Source organism: Acinonyx jubatus, chromosome X (genome assembly GCF_027475565.1).
Source record: "Acinonyx jubatus isolate Ajub_Pintada_27869175 chromosome X, VMU_Ajub_asm_v1.0, whole genome shotgun sequence".
NCBI lineage: Eukaryota > Metazoa > Chordata > Mammalia > Carnivora > Felidae > Acinonyx > Acinonyx jubatus.
Window position 1 is genome coordinate 114,389,835 of NC_069389.1, and position 13,834 is coordinate 114,403,668.

General features: G+C 44.0%; 1 non-coding gene across 1 annotated transcript; it reads right to left on the reverse strand.

Annotated features, from left to right (window-relative positions):
• Positions 1-458: 458 nt before the first annotated feature.
• TRNAR-UCG (transfer RNA arginine (anticodon UCG)) lies at positions 459-542 on the reverse strand. The gene has a single exon. It is a non-coding gene; the product is annotated as a tRNA-Arg (tRNA).
• Between the last annotated feature and the right edge of the window lie 13,292 nt (positions 543-13,834).

Sequence of the window (13,834 nt, forward strand, 5' to 3'; positions counted from 1 at the left end):
CCTGCTTCTGCTTACCTTTTTATTGACAGTCCTGGTTTCTCTGTGCACAGTATTCCCAAGGCCAGACTCTCTTCTCTATTACCCCTCTTCATTTTAGCCATATTGGACAAGCAATTCTGCGTAATGGTTAAGGGCTGCACTTACACTGTTTAAAGCACCGACGTTAAATCCTATCCCTACCGCTTACTAACTGCATTAGCTTAGACATGTTATTAGATGTCTGACTCAGTTTGTCATATGCAAAATGTGGATAATAATGCCTGACCTCATATGGTTGTTATGAGGTTCGAGGATTAAGTTAATCTTTTTAATTTTTTTAACGTTATTTATTTATTTATTTATTTATTCATTTATTTATTTATTTTTGAGACAGGGAGAGACAGAGCATGAACAGGGGAGGGTCAGAGAGAGGGAGACACAGAATCCGAAACAGGCTCCAGGCTGAGCTGTCAGCACAGAGCCCGACGCGGGGCTCGAACCCACGCACGCGAAACCATGACCTGAGCCGAAGTCAGACACTCAACCGACTGAGCCACCCAGGCGCCCCCAGAAAAGGCAGTTTTATCCTCGATATTGCTTTGAAATTCATTTGTTCATTTTTCTGTTAAAATTAGTATTTTTCTCTCTTCGAGTCTTCAATGGATGGCAGGCTTGTTTCTGCCACTGAGCTCTCCGCCTTTTCGAGGTTGCTCTCAACCTTCCACCCTGAAATCTAAAGACTTCTTCTCTGTCCCTATTTTCCTCCATTGCATCTTTAAACGCTGTGGAACAATCTATCTTGGCACACTCTGTCATGATTCAGATTTATCTTTATAAAATTTACAATATTTCCTCTGCTTAATTGTTTTCTTCCCCTTTACCAAATTAGCCTGCATCAAACACCAAAGAAACACGCCTGAAAAGCACAAAGCAGCCTAATGATAACCCTAGAATCCTAAAGAGTTATCAATGAACACGTACACATAAAGACTACGGAGACTCCTTTGCATCACATTATACTTCTTTAGAAGGGAGGGTCTAAGTATCCGGTAAAAGATCAGAGAAGGGGATCTCAACGCCAGGGATCAGGCTTCGTCTACTTTTTGGGCTACTCGGGCCCCAAACTTGTACACTTCACAGATCCCCAAACAAGTCCTAGTTAATTGGGCCTACCCTCCTTAAAAGGAAATTTTGTAGCCATGGTTTTTTATAATGTTTATTTTGGGGACATAGTGCAAGCGTGGGAAGGGCAGAGACAGAGAGGGACAGAGGATCTGAGGCGGGCTCTGCGCCGACAGCAGTGAGCCAGATATGGGGCTCGAAGTCACGAACCATGAGATCATGACCTGAGCCGAGATCAAACGCTCCAGTGAGCCACCCAGGCACCCCTCACAACCATGTTTTAGCACTGGAGCATGATCTTGGGGATCCCACCACTCCAGACCCACCCTAATTGCCACATTCAAGTATTTGTTCTCTCCTCTTCCAGAAAGGTGCTCAGATAAATAAATAAGCTTTTCTCGGTTTCATTATATTCCCAGTGACGCTTAGCGTCCCATTTTTATTGACACCTAAGGAGGTACCTGCCTGATCTGCCCCTTCATTGGGCTCAGGCATATTTTTGTCATTTCATAAAATGGTAATCTGCTGGAATATTTTCAACGAGTTCTGTCCTACGACATGATTCTCAGTGGAAGAACAGCAGCCCGTGGTATCAGGGTGTCAAATTTATTTAAAGAACCCCATCATTTTGACACTTCTATTTCCTGTATCTTCATAGTATTCACAAATACACTGTACTACTTATGTATCTCTGCCTATAAATCTTTATGTTTATAATGTGCTCTTTCCTTCGAAGCAATTCTTAGAAGAAAACTTGATGGTTCACATAATATGCATATTTCAAGGCATCTCATACATACTTCCCTCCAAATAGATTGTGTCAATTTGTGTCTTGTGCAGATATAAACAATAAAACCAGGAGAATATGTGATGAAAGAGTGTTCCTGGGGGGCGCCTGGGGGGCTCAGTCTGTTGAGCATTGGCTTCAGCCCGGGTCACGATCTCACCGTTTGTGAGTTTGAGCCCCATGTCTGGATCTCTGCTGTCAGCACAGAGCCCGCTTCAGATTCTCTTCCCCGTACCACCCCCCCCCCCCCGCCCCGGTCCCTTCCCTGCTCACTCTCTCAGATAGATAGATACATAGATAATTAATTAATAAATTAATTAAAGTATTCCTGAGAAATAGAACCTGACACCACAAGGCAAGCACATGTTGGGTGTATATGAGGAATGGAAAGGTGGGCAGTGGGGTTTGAAGTGAGTGCGTGCCAGGGAAGTGGTAGGAAATGTAGGCCCAAAGGGAGCAGGGCCAGATGGTGGGGTGGCCTTGAAGGACAACTTGGGAACTTTGCCTTCGACTCTGAATAAGATGCAGTGCCAATGGAATGTTTTGAGCAGAAAATACACATGGCATGACATGTTTTAGCAGATTACTCAGGCAGCTGTGTTGAGAAGTGACAATGGTAACAGCAGAGAAAAGACAGGAGACGGCAGTGACTTAGAACACAGTGCTGGCAGGAGTAAGAGAGCTCACGCTTGAAATATATTTTGAGGGTAAAACTGACATGAGTTGTTAACTGACTGAATATGTGGTGCTAAAGACAAGAGTCAGGGGGCGCCTGGGTGGAAGAAAGACAAGAGTCAGGGGGCGCCTGGGTGGCTCAGTCAGTGAAGCATCTGACTCTTGGGTTTCTGCTCAGGTCACGATCGCCCATTTTGGGATTTCGAGCCCCCCATCAGGCTCTGCGCTGACGGCGTGGAGCCTGCTTGGGATTCTCTCTCTTTCCCTCTCTCTCTGCCCCTCCTCCACTTGCTCTGTCTCTCTCAAAACGAATGAACGTAAAAACAAAGAAAAAGAAAAAAATGACAAGAGTCAGGACTAACTAAGCATCTTTGTTTGATCCGCTGAAATAAAGGAGTTGTCATTGAACGAGATTAGGAAAACTGGAGGAGGAAGTTTTTTGAGATGGAAATTGGGACCAGCTCAAGTCCCTGTCAGAAGGGCCCAGAAAATACCACACCTGGATGGGCTAAGAGCTGCATCAACAAGCTAGTTAACTATGTTAAAAGGGGTGGCATGCAGAATACTCTGTTTTATTTTCCCAATATATCAGCCACATTATCCCTTGTGTATTTGCCTGCCATCTGCATGCTATCTTAACTGGAATGGTACTAAAAGTGTAACTTCAGGAAAATCATTGAATCCGAAACTCCACTGCCATGTCCATGGCCATGAAGACGCTATGTAATTGCAAGGATTCAAAGAAATGATGGATGAAAGGGGACTAGCACGGTATGTGGCAGGCAGTTAAATTTCAAAGAATGCTGGTTCCTTTAGACCCCCGCCAAATCATAAATCCCTTGAGAAGAGAAACTCGGCCTCCATGGCCCGAACAGCACACTGTATGTTACCTTATATATAGTAGATGAATAGTATTTACTTCTTTAAATAGATTAAGTACTTAATAAGCACTGTTTTTAATTTTTTTTTAATCTTTTATTTATTTTTGAGAGACAGAGAGAGAGAGACAGAGCACGAGCAGGGGAGGGGCAGAGGGAGAGGGAGACACAGAATTCAAAGCAGGCTCCAGGCTCTGAGCTGTCAGCACAGAGCCCGACATGGGGCTCAAACCCAAGAACCATGAGATCATGACCTAAGCCGAAGTAGGATGCTTAACCAACTGAGCCACTCTTTTTTTTTGAAAAGAGAGAGACAGAGTGTGAGCAGGGGAGGGGCAGAGGGAGAGGGAGACACAGAATTCAAAGCAGGGTCCAGGCTCTGAGCTGTCAGCACAAAGCCCAATGCGGGGTTCGAACTTGCGAATTGTGAGATCACCACCTGAGCCAAAGTCAGATGCCTAACCGACGGAGCCCCCCAGGTGTTCCAATAAGCACTTGTTTTTAACGGCCATCACTGGTATTCCCGAATCATACGTATGTCAGGTAAGCTCAGTTACATATATAATTCTTTGTACTTAACATTGATATCATTTCTCTGTAGCCAAGAGGTAACTTTTGGTAAACTCTATTTTGCTGACAACTGCTTTCCTGGTCTCTAATTTTTATTTTGAACTTCCAGTATAATGCTTTGGTATATATCATATTCTTTTAAGTTTTTTTTTTTTAATGTTTTATTTATTCTTGAGAGAGAGAGACAGAGAGACAGAGACAGAGCATGAGCAGGTGAGAAGCAGAGAGAGGGAGACACAAAATGGGAAGCAGGCTCCAGGCTCTGAGCTGTCAGCACAGAGCCCGACGCGGGGCTCGAACTCACGAACTGTGAGATCGTGATGCGAGTGGAAGTTGGACACTTAACCGACTGAGCCACCCACGTGCCCCTGGCATGTATCATTTTCTACCTACCCTACTGAATTCCTCTACAGCAGCCAAGGGACTAGCTGCCCTCTCTTCACCAGGCCCAGGAAGAACGAATTCAAGTTTGTTTGTCCCGGGAAGGAGGGAACAGGGGACAGCTGTGTCTGGGAAGGCTGCGCTGTCCTCGGAGCGGCCATCGCATGGGGGGCACAGGGCCTCGAGCCGCTACCTGTGAGGCTAGTGGCCTCCCCTGTCCGTTCTGTCTCTGAGGGCCGGCCGCTGGGACTGCCCTGCGATATTCAGCTGTGACACACTGACCTGGGGGTTCCGGGAGGGCTGGACCACAGGAACTCCCCTCCTCTGTCACCCACGGAGGAGAAGCAGCTCGGGGTTCTTCATGAACTCTCCAAATCTCTCCAGATAATTGCCTGCCTCTTACTTTACATTGCCTGGGAGAGTCAGAAGAAATGGATTTTCTTCAGATTGGATGCACTCCAGATAATAAGGTTCGTGTTCTTCACATCGTGAGTCTAAGTCGCCGGGGTACACAGCCTTCAGGCCACGGCGCCACGGGGAAACGTGGTCCGCACACAGCTCAGGTTAGGCTCGCTGATTAAGGTCGAAACAACCCCGGCGGGGGCACCTTTCTCTTGTTTACCATTTCAGCAACTGCGCCCAATCACAAGGAGACTAATTGACCAAATTCAGACAGGATGTCATGGAAATATTTCCACACAAATTAGTATTTATCTTCTCTTTCAAGGTCCGCAGGGCAGGAAATTCCCAAACCTTTAGCAATTTCTGCCAGAATTAAGTGAACTTCACTATCGAGAAACGCTTCTTTATTTCCAACCTCACTCCCTCAGTTTGGGGCTTGTTCTTTTTTGTTCTCTTCTCTTTTGACTGCATAAATCTCTATTCTGCAAAGGCTTTTAAAACTCCATGCTAAATTAATTCCACTGGCAACTTAGGTGGACAGCTGTGCTAAAAAAAGAAAAAAGATGCTTAGTGCTTTCTCTAAGCAAATCATCTCCATTTTGGGTTTTTTTTTTTTTTTAATGTTCATTAAATACATCAAGTAAAAATCTGGAAAAAAAAATGACTTTTGTGCATTCTTCAGCCAGTTACAAATCTCAATTTAAATTGCAACTGCTTCTATGTTATTGGAAGTAGCGAAGTGAACATTAAATCTATTTAGATATTTAGATCCTCCCTCCTTCTAGAAAGGCTGTGAGGTGGCTAGAAATTTAGGCTGTTACTACTCAGTGCTCAATCCAGACAAAGTCGGCGTGTCGTGTAATCGCATGTGGATTAAATGACGCAAACTGAATATAAAAGTCACGTAATTTAGTGTAACCTGAAAAAATTAAAATGAAACATACAGAAAATAAACAATTCGAAAAGCGAAATAATACACACGGCGCCAGTCATTAGACACTGATAAAACATCCAAGCGGAAGAACTGAAGTGCAGTAGGTCACGATGAAATTAGATAATAAAGCAGATACCAAGATTCTCATGGCTTGTCCCGGTTTTGTGCACACTTATAAAATTATAAGTGACTACAGTTTAAGGCATTTGCAATTTAGTGTTAAGTGTGTGTGTTTTTTTTATATATATATACGTAATTTTGGTCAACCTTTAAGTCAGTCTGTGTGGCCTTGTAATGATAGAAATCTAAATTGCCTGGTTTAAATGATCACCTAGGGAATGTGAAGTTCATGGAAATGAGCAGGGTGCCATTCATTAGCATGTCAATGATGCTTCTTCAACAGGATGCCATTAAATTATTGTGGTGATAATTGAGACACTAAAAAGAGACAGATGCTGGGCCTGTAGTTCCTAAGATCTTATAACCCATTAGCAATTAAATTTCAATGAGCTAACATAACTTCACTCTCACTAAATTAACAACTGGGAATATTCTTTCTGAAGCTTTTTCCAGGCGGGTTTTTGCCAGATTTTAAAAAGCAAAATGGAGGGACGCCTGGGTGGCTCGAGTCAGCTAAGCGTCTGACTTTGGCTCAGGTCATGATCTTGAGGATCAGGAGTTCAAGTCCTGCATTCCTGCATCGCGATTTGCGCTGACGGAGCGGATCCTGCTTGGGATTCTAGGTGTCCCTCGCTCTCTGCACCCCCCCCCCACTCGCACTGTCAAAAATAAACAAACATTAAAAACATTTTAAAAGCAAAATGGAACTCCATTAAGGTGTAGGAGACACAGCATCCAGGTATCGGACACCAGAGTGTCTGGCTGTCGGAACCGGAACTTGGGTGGCAGCCCAATTACATCAGAGCGATCGGATGGATCCTGAGGTCGTGAAGAAGAACGTATGCTCACAAGGTCAGTTCCTTCAGGGAAGGCATGTTAAGTGCCCGACCGTGCAACAGAGGAAGATCATTACCAATAGAGCAAAGGGGGGCATCATTTAAGCTTGTAAGCGGATGGGCAAAGTCAGATTCTGATGGGTTCAGAAAATCAAGCCCTAGAAAACGCCAAGGTATCCTGTAAGTAAGGGAGAGAACTAGGATACAATCTAATGTCTATATGATTCTAGAATTCAGATTCTTCCCACACTACTGTGCTGCCTTTTCCAAGTTCCAATTTCAGCAGTTTTGGTACAGGAACTTGGAAAAGGCAGCACAGTAGTGTGGGAAGAATCTGAATTCTAGAATCATATAGACATTAGATTATATCCTAGTTCTATCCCTTACTTACAGGATACCTTGCCGGGTTACGTAATTTATCAGGTGCCAAATTTTCTGCGTGCCGTTATGGGCTCCACTGTGTCTTCCCAAACTTCCTATGTTCAAGTCCTAACTTCCAGGATCTCAGAATGTGACTATTTGGAGATAGGGCCTCTAAGGAGATAATTCATGAAAATGAGGTCACTAGAGGGGCATTTGCCCAATATGACTGGTTTCTTTTTACAAAAAAAAAACAGATTAGGACACAGAAAGACATGAGAAGAACATCCGAAGATAGTTGGAAGAAGAAAGCAATTTACAGGCCAAGGAGGGAGGCCTTGGAAGAAACCCACCCTGCCAGCACCCTGATCTTGGACTTTTAGCCTCCTGAATGGTGAGGCAATGCATTTGTCTTGTCTAAAGCACCCGGGCTGTGCTACTTTGTTACGGCAGCCTTGGAAAACTCATACTGACACATGTGCCCAAGTCTAATAACACCAATACTTGCCCAACATGTTCACCTTCCTGGGAAAGCACTTTGGCAGGTAGCAAAATATTACACTGCAGTTACTTATTATTACCTTATTTTCTTTTAGACTGGTTGCTCCTGCAAGAGGTCAAGTCTGTTATGTGTCCTGAACCCCCAGTGTTTCATACAAGTCCTGGACACAGACAGTAGTGTTCCAAATAGTCTGTGCAAGGAAGGTTGGGAGAAAGGGAGAAAGGGAGAAAGGGAGGGGGACCTATGCCAGAGGAACTTGGAGAACAACTAATTAAAAGTCTAACCCAGATAGAGTCTGAGCGGAAAGCTGAAGGCATTAACAAAAATGACCATGACGAATATACTGAGGCAACCTTTACCAAAGTAGATGTTCTAATATGCTTCATGTTCAGGGCCAGAATCAGGTAAGGAGACAGTCAGCTCATCTGCCTGTAACAGTGGTGTACAGATGTGAGGATCCAGGCAAGTCCTAAACACCTCCAACAGTATATACTTTACCATCTAATAACATTGTGAAATACTCAAGAGCCTCAACATGAAGTTTCACTGTGTTTCAAGTGATGACAGTGCATTGAGGACATTAGATGATGGGTTTCGATGTAAAGAGAGCATCTTGTTGGGGTGCCCGGGTGGCTCAGTCAGATAAGAGTTGACTCGATCTCAGCTCAGGTCATGAGCTCACAGTTCAGGAGTTCAAGCCCCACGTCAGGGTCTGCACTAAGAAGGTAGAACCTGCTTGGGATTCTCTGTCCCTGTCTCTCTCTCTCTCTCTCTGCCCCTCCCCTGCTTGTGCTCTCTCTCTCTCTCTCTCTGTCAAAATAAATATATAAACACTTAAAAAAGGAGAAAGCATCTTCACTGAGGACACCAGGTACAGAGACTGATTCAATGCAACGGACATTTACTGAGCACCTTGTACGAGGCCCTCTGCTCAGTTATGAGGAAATAGAAAGGTGACTAAGACCCAGTTCCTGGTCCCAAGAGCTTGTAAACTGCTATTTTGGAAATGATTCCTATTTTCTCATCCAAATAAGCAAAATATCAGCAAATACACACCTGTGTTTATATAGTTATGTAAAAATAAATAGCAGCACAGCTAGGCTGCAAAATAACAATTACATCTCAAATAATCCCCCTGACGCCTAAAATAATTTATTTGCATTTTCCAAAAAGGAAATTGGAAGTTAAAAATGCACACAGGCGCTTAGCAAATGCCTATTGAATGGAACAGAATTAATTCTTGTTCCGGTCAACAGCAAATACCTGTGGGTCAGCCAGTGGAGGTGGGTCAAGGATACAGCTTGTGGTTAAAAAGAGACGAGAAACAACAACAGCAATTGAAAATTCTGCTGTGGATTGTCAAGGTGTCCAAGGTCAGCTCATGACCGGAGGATCTGTAAATATGTAATGTGAAACCTTCCCAAGAGAGCCGAGATGTTTGAAAATATGCCTCTTCAGCATATTTCAAGTGCTTTGTCTGTTTCTGTTCTCCCATGTACATTTCTACCGTGAGACCTTGCGTGTGGCAGGAGCAGGTTAGCATTCTGAAGGAGTAGCCAATCCAGTGGAGCTTATCGCCCTGAAATGACTTTTATTCCTACTTTCACTCCTCATTCTAGACCCCACGGGAGCAAGCGGATGATCTGAGAATATGCGGGCATGGTACTTCGAGTCAGTGGCTCGGACTATGTGGACAGATGCAGGACAGCGAGGGGAGCACTGAGGACCTTTCAGCAGAGACCTAGACACCAAAGCCCAGCTTAGGCTTGAACTGACATTATTACTCCTTTGGTAGAGAGAAAAATAACAATAGCCACTGTGTATTTAAGTGCTCACCATGTGTCGCAAACTGTGTAATGTAATTTGGGTAAGTTATCCACAGTACCCACAGAGGCATCGCAAGGATTCATGTTATTGTGCACATTTTATATGGTCAATGTGAATAAATTCCAATGCATCACAAAGGTCAGGCAAACAGCAGAATATGTACCAAGGTCGGTGTGATTGTTGATCTGCCACAGTACCGCAAAAACAAAACCGAAACAGGGGCGCCCCGGTGGCAGTCGGTAAGCATCTGACTCTTGATCTCGGCTCAGGCTGTGATCTCCCGCTTTGTGAGTTCAAGGCCTGCAACCCCTCAAGCCCTGCATCAGGCTCTGTGCTGACGGCGCAGAGCCTGCTTGGGATTGTGTCTCTCCTTCTCTCTCTCCCTCCCCCGCTTGTGCTCACGCGCGCTCTCTCAACATAAACAAACTTAAAAACACAAAATACAAACAACAACAACCAAACCCAAGGGAAACAGTAACAAAGCATGCCTTCTCGGCCTCCGTGTCCTAACATACCCCTGTGTCACCATCTATTTTGACAGGATTCTCAGTGGTGTGCTGACAGTTGTTTTTAAATTTCCTCCGAGGTAGAATTTGTTTACTTCTGTGGGAGGGATCCCCCCTCCCGTGGTCAAGTCACTGAATATGCCAATGGGAAGGGATGTTCAGGTGTGGCTTTCCCCCAATTCCTGAATGCTACCAAAGCACCACAGCATTCAAGTTTGGAGAACGGTTTCCATTTTTCTACGAATTAGAGTAGATTCATGTTATCCCTACACTATCAGCACACTTACGCACTTGCAATCCAGTAAACTTCCTTTATTGGGAGAATGGGTCGTGCACGTAAATGGCACTATTATGTGTATTACAATTGAAAAAAGCCAAACACTGAACTGAATGCTGTAAATCCACAGAAACAGGAGTTGTTAATGAAGACGTCTGTTGAAAACTATGTGTTTTCACATGCTGGTCAGTAATCTAACTACATCTGAATCAGCCGAGATGTTATTAAACTATAGATCCCCGTCCCATTCACAAGAAAAGGAAAATGGCCTGAAAATGGGAATGTGAGCTTGCAACAAAGCAGCGGTTTTCAAATGTCCAGGAGGACAAGGTGAATGAGAGGTTTGATCAACCTACCATCCCATTTTTAAGAGATATGCCAGTCAACTCTCCGTTAGTTACACGAATGGGAACTTGACTCAGTAAGGACTTAGTGTCCCCAACAGCACCATCTCCTATGGACAGGGCGGACAGGGAGTCTGAGGCTGTCCCAGGAGTCCTGGCTCAGCCCATATATCCAGCTTCCCTGTGAAGCCATCTCAAGACAATGCCTCTGAGATCCTTGCAAGCCCAAAGGAGACTTCTGGACATTTGGAACGATGATGGCAAGGGACTCCTACACGTACACTAGCAAGAACAACGTTTGAACTAAGCCTCTTAAGAGTACCCTGAATCAGGGCAGCAGGGAGGTATTCACCAGTTACACGCATGGTGTCAGTAGATGTTAATGTGTAAATAAAAGTGGCCCGTGAAAACCTGGATGTGCAGATGTTGGATTAAGTAGTCATATATGAATTATTGAAGGAAATCTCAGAGCATTATTCAAGTAAGTTCTGAACCACCAAAAACAGGATACGATGATATATAGTGCTTCTAAAACATATTTCACCATGGAATCTTTTTTTTTTTTCTGTACATCTGAGACTAATGTTTGGTGGTCTGAGATATATGCTGGAATAAGGAGATCAAAATACTTAATTTTAGTTATAATTACTTTAAGTGGAAAAATGAAGGGCCTAGGATCCCATGTTGATCTAACCTTCTAGCTGGGGGGAAAGACACTTCTTGGACCATGTACATATCTCCTACCAGACAATGTAGCAAAGTTTAAATTTCTATTTGTTTATTTTTGAGAGAAAGCACGCATGCAAGAGAGAGAGAGCGAGAGAGCAAGCAGGGGAAGGCGAGAGAGAGAAACAGAAAGATAGAATCCCCAGCAGGCTCCATGCTGTCAGCCCAGAGCCCTGAGCAGGATTCAGTCTCACAAACCATGAGACCATGACCTGAGCCAAAATCAAGTCAGATGCTCAACGGAGCCACCCAGGTGCCCCAAATGTCTACTTTCCATTGGATGTTTTAATATACATTTTGATGATGTGACAGAAATGGCCATTTTGAAGGGCCACTTAGCAAATATTTTAAATTTTGCAGGCTATATATGGTCTCTGCCATATGCATCAACGTACACACTTATTTTCTAGCCTTTTCCAACCGTTAAAAAAAAAAAAAACACACTTTTAGCTAACAGACCACATAAAAACCAGCTGCAGAGCAAATCTGACCCACAGACTGTAGTTTGCTGACCCCTGATCTGTGGTAACAGTTTCAAAGTTCATTGAAGGATTCAGCATCAAACTGAAGGACAAGGTTTAGATGTTCTCAAAAAGGCTTCCTACTCCCCCTCACCCAAACTTTTGCGGTATCAGAGTGTTAGGGTCTCTAAGGTCAGGCCTATTGTTCCATGCTTTTGAGAGCACATGGTCCCCGGTGATAGCCAGCTTCAAAGATACCCCAGAGATCCTCCCCCTTCCTGATACTCACAACGTGGCCTTATCCCCTCCCATACCGTCCAGCAAGGCTGTGAGTGATCAGCCCCTCCCATATTATCCAGCATTGTTGTGAGTGATCAGTAGAATGCGGTAGAAGTATGTGCTATCTGCCTGCCTTGCTTTCACTCTCCTTCTTAAGATCACTTGCTCTGGGGAAGGCCAATGTCATATTGTGAAGGCATTCAAGTGGTGCGGGTTGTAAGGAACTGAGGCCTCCTGCCAACAGCCATGGGAGTGAGCCATTTGGGAAGTGAATCCACCAGCTTCAGTCAAGCCCGGAAATACCCGCATCCCAGAAGAGAGCTTAAGTGCAACCTCATGAGGTCCCCTGTGCCAGAAGCACTCAGCAAAGTGATGCCCAGATTCCTCACTGACAGAAACTGTGGGGTAATAAGTATTTGTGTGTTTAAGTTGCTAAGTTTGGGGATCACTTGTTTACAGAGCAATTAGAAGTATACGGCTGCTTACCATTCTGACACAGCCAACTTCATGTGATGAATTAATTTTACTTACTTACTTATTTATTTATTTATTGAGAGAGAGAGAGAGAGAGAGAGAGAGAGAGAGAGAGAAAGTGTGTGTGTGAGTGGGGCAGGGGCAGAGAGAGAGAGGGAGAGAGAGTATCCCAAGCAGGCTCCACAGTGTCAGCGAGGAGCCTGATGCAGGGCTCCAACCCATGAACCATGAAATCATGACCTGAGCCGAGGTCAAGAATCAGACACTTGACTGACCGACTGAGCCACTCAGGCGCCCCTCGATGACACAAGTATTTTTTTTCAATCCCTTTGCCACAGGTATTTTTTTTAATTTTTTTTTTAACATTTACTTATTTTTGAGAGACAGAGCATGAGCGATGGAGGCACAGAGAGAGAGAGAGAGAGAGAGAGAGAGGGAGACAGAATCCGAAGCAGGCTCCAGGCTCCGAGCTGTCAGCACAGAGCCCAACACGGGGCTCAAATTCACAAACCGTAGGATCATGACCTGAGCCAAAGTCGGACGCTTAACCGACTGAGCCACCCAGGTGCTCCTGCCACAGGAATTTTTAAGTTGATTCTGGCAAATCTGTTTTAACTTTATAAACAATAAGCAAATACATGGATTACACAAATGCAAACTCTTCTATTGCCGGCTCCGATGTTCACACATAGCGAGACACGGATGAGTTAAGAGATGGGCCGGTGCCTGGAGCTGAAGGTGACAGGAGTGGGGCTTCGGGATGGAGCACGAATGGGATGCAGATCAGAAATGGTCTTTCATCTTCAATGAGCTCATTGGAAAACAGGGATAATAATACTTTCTCACAGGGCTATTTTGAGGCTCAAATGGAATGATAAATGCCAAAGAGGTCTGGCAACTGGCAATCTATGGAAATGTTAGGTGTTGTTAAAACAAAGCTCCATAAATATGCACTGAGTTAATCTATTCAAACGCTTTAGAGACTCCGATATTTTTTTTCTAAAAATATGAGTCAAGTTTCTTTAAATGTATCCGTTAACAACTGTGTTTCTCTATTAGAGGCAAAAGGCAGGTCTGCATTTTAAAGAACTAAAACATGGCAATTCTGATATGATCCATTTATATCAGCATAAATACATAAGGAGGAAACTAACACTTTATGTATGCTGTGGGTTTGGTTTGATTTTGCTCTATTGGAATTAGTACACATCCCCACCTGTGGTTAAAATTGCATGACTTAAATTTGAAAATCTATTTCTGTGACTTCAGGAATGTGATGTTAAATGCATTCTCTCTCTCTCAATCATATGGTGAGATGCCTGAGATGTTGCATTTTCTTTCATTACGATTCAGTTCTCTGGCTCCAAATTCCTCTTTGTTTCAATTTCTTAAAC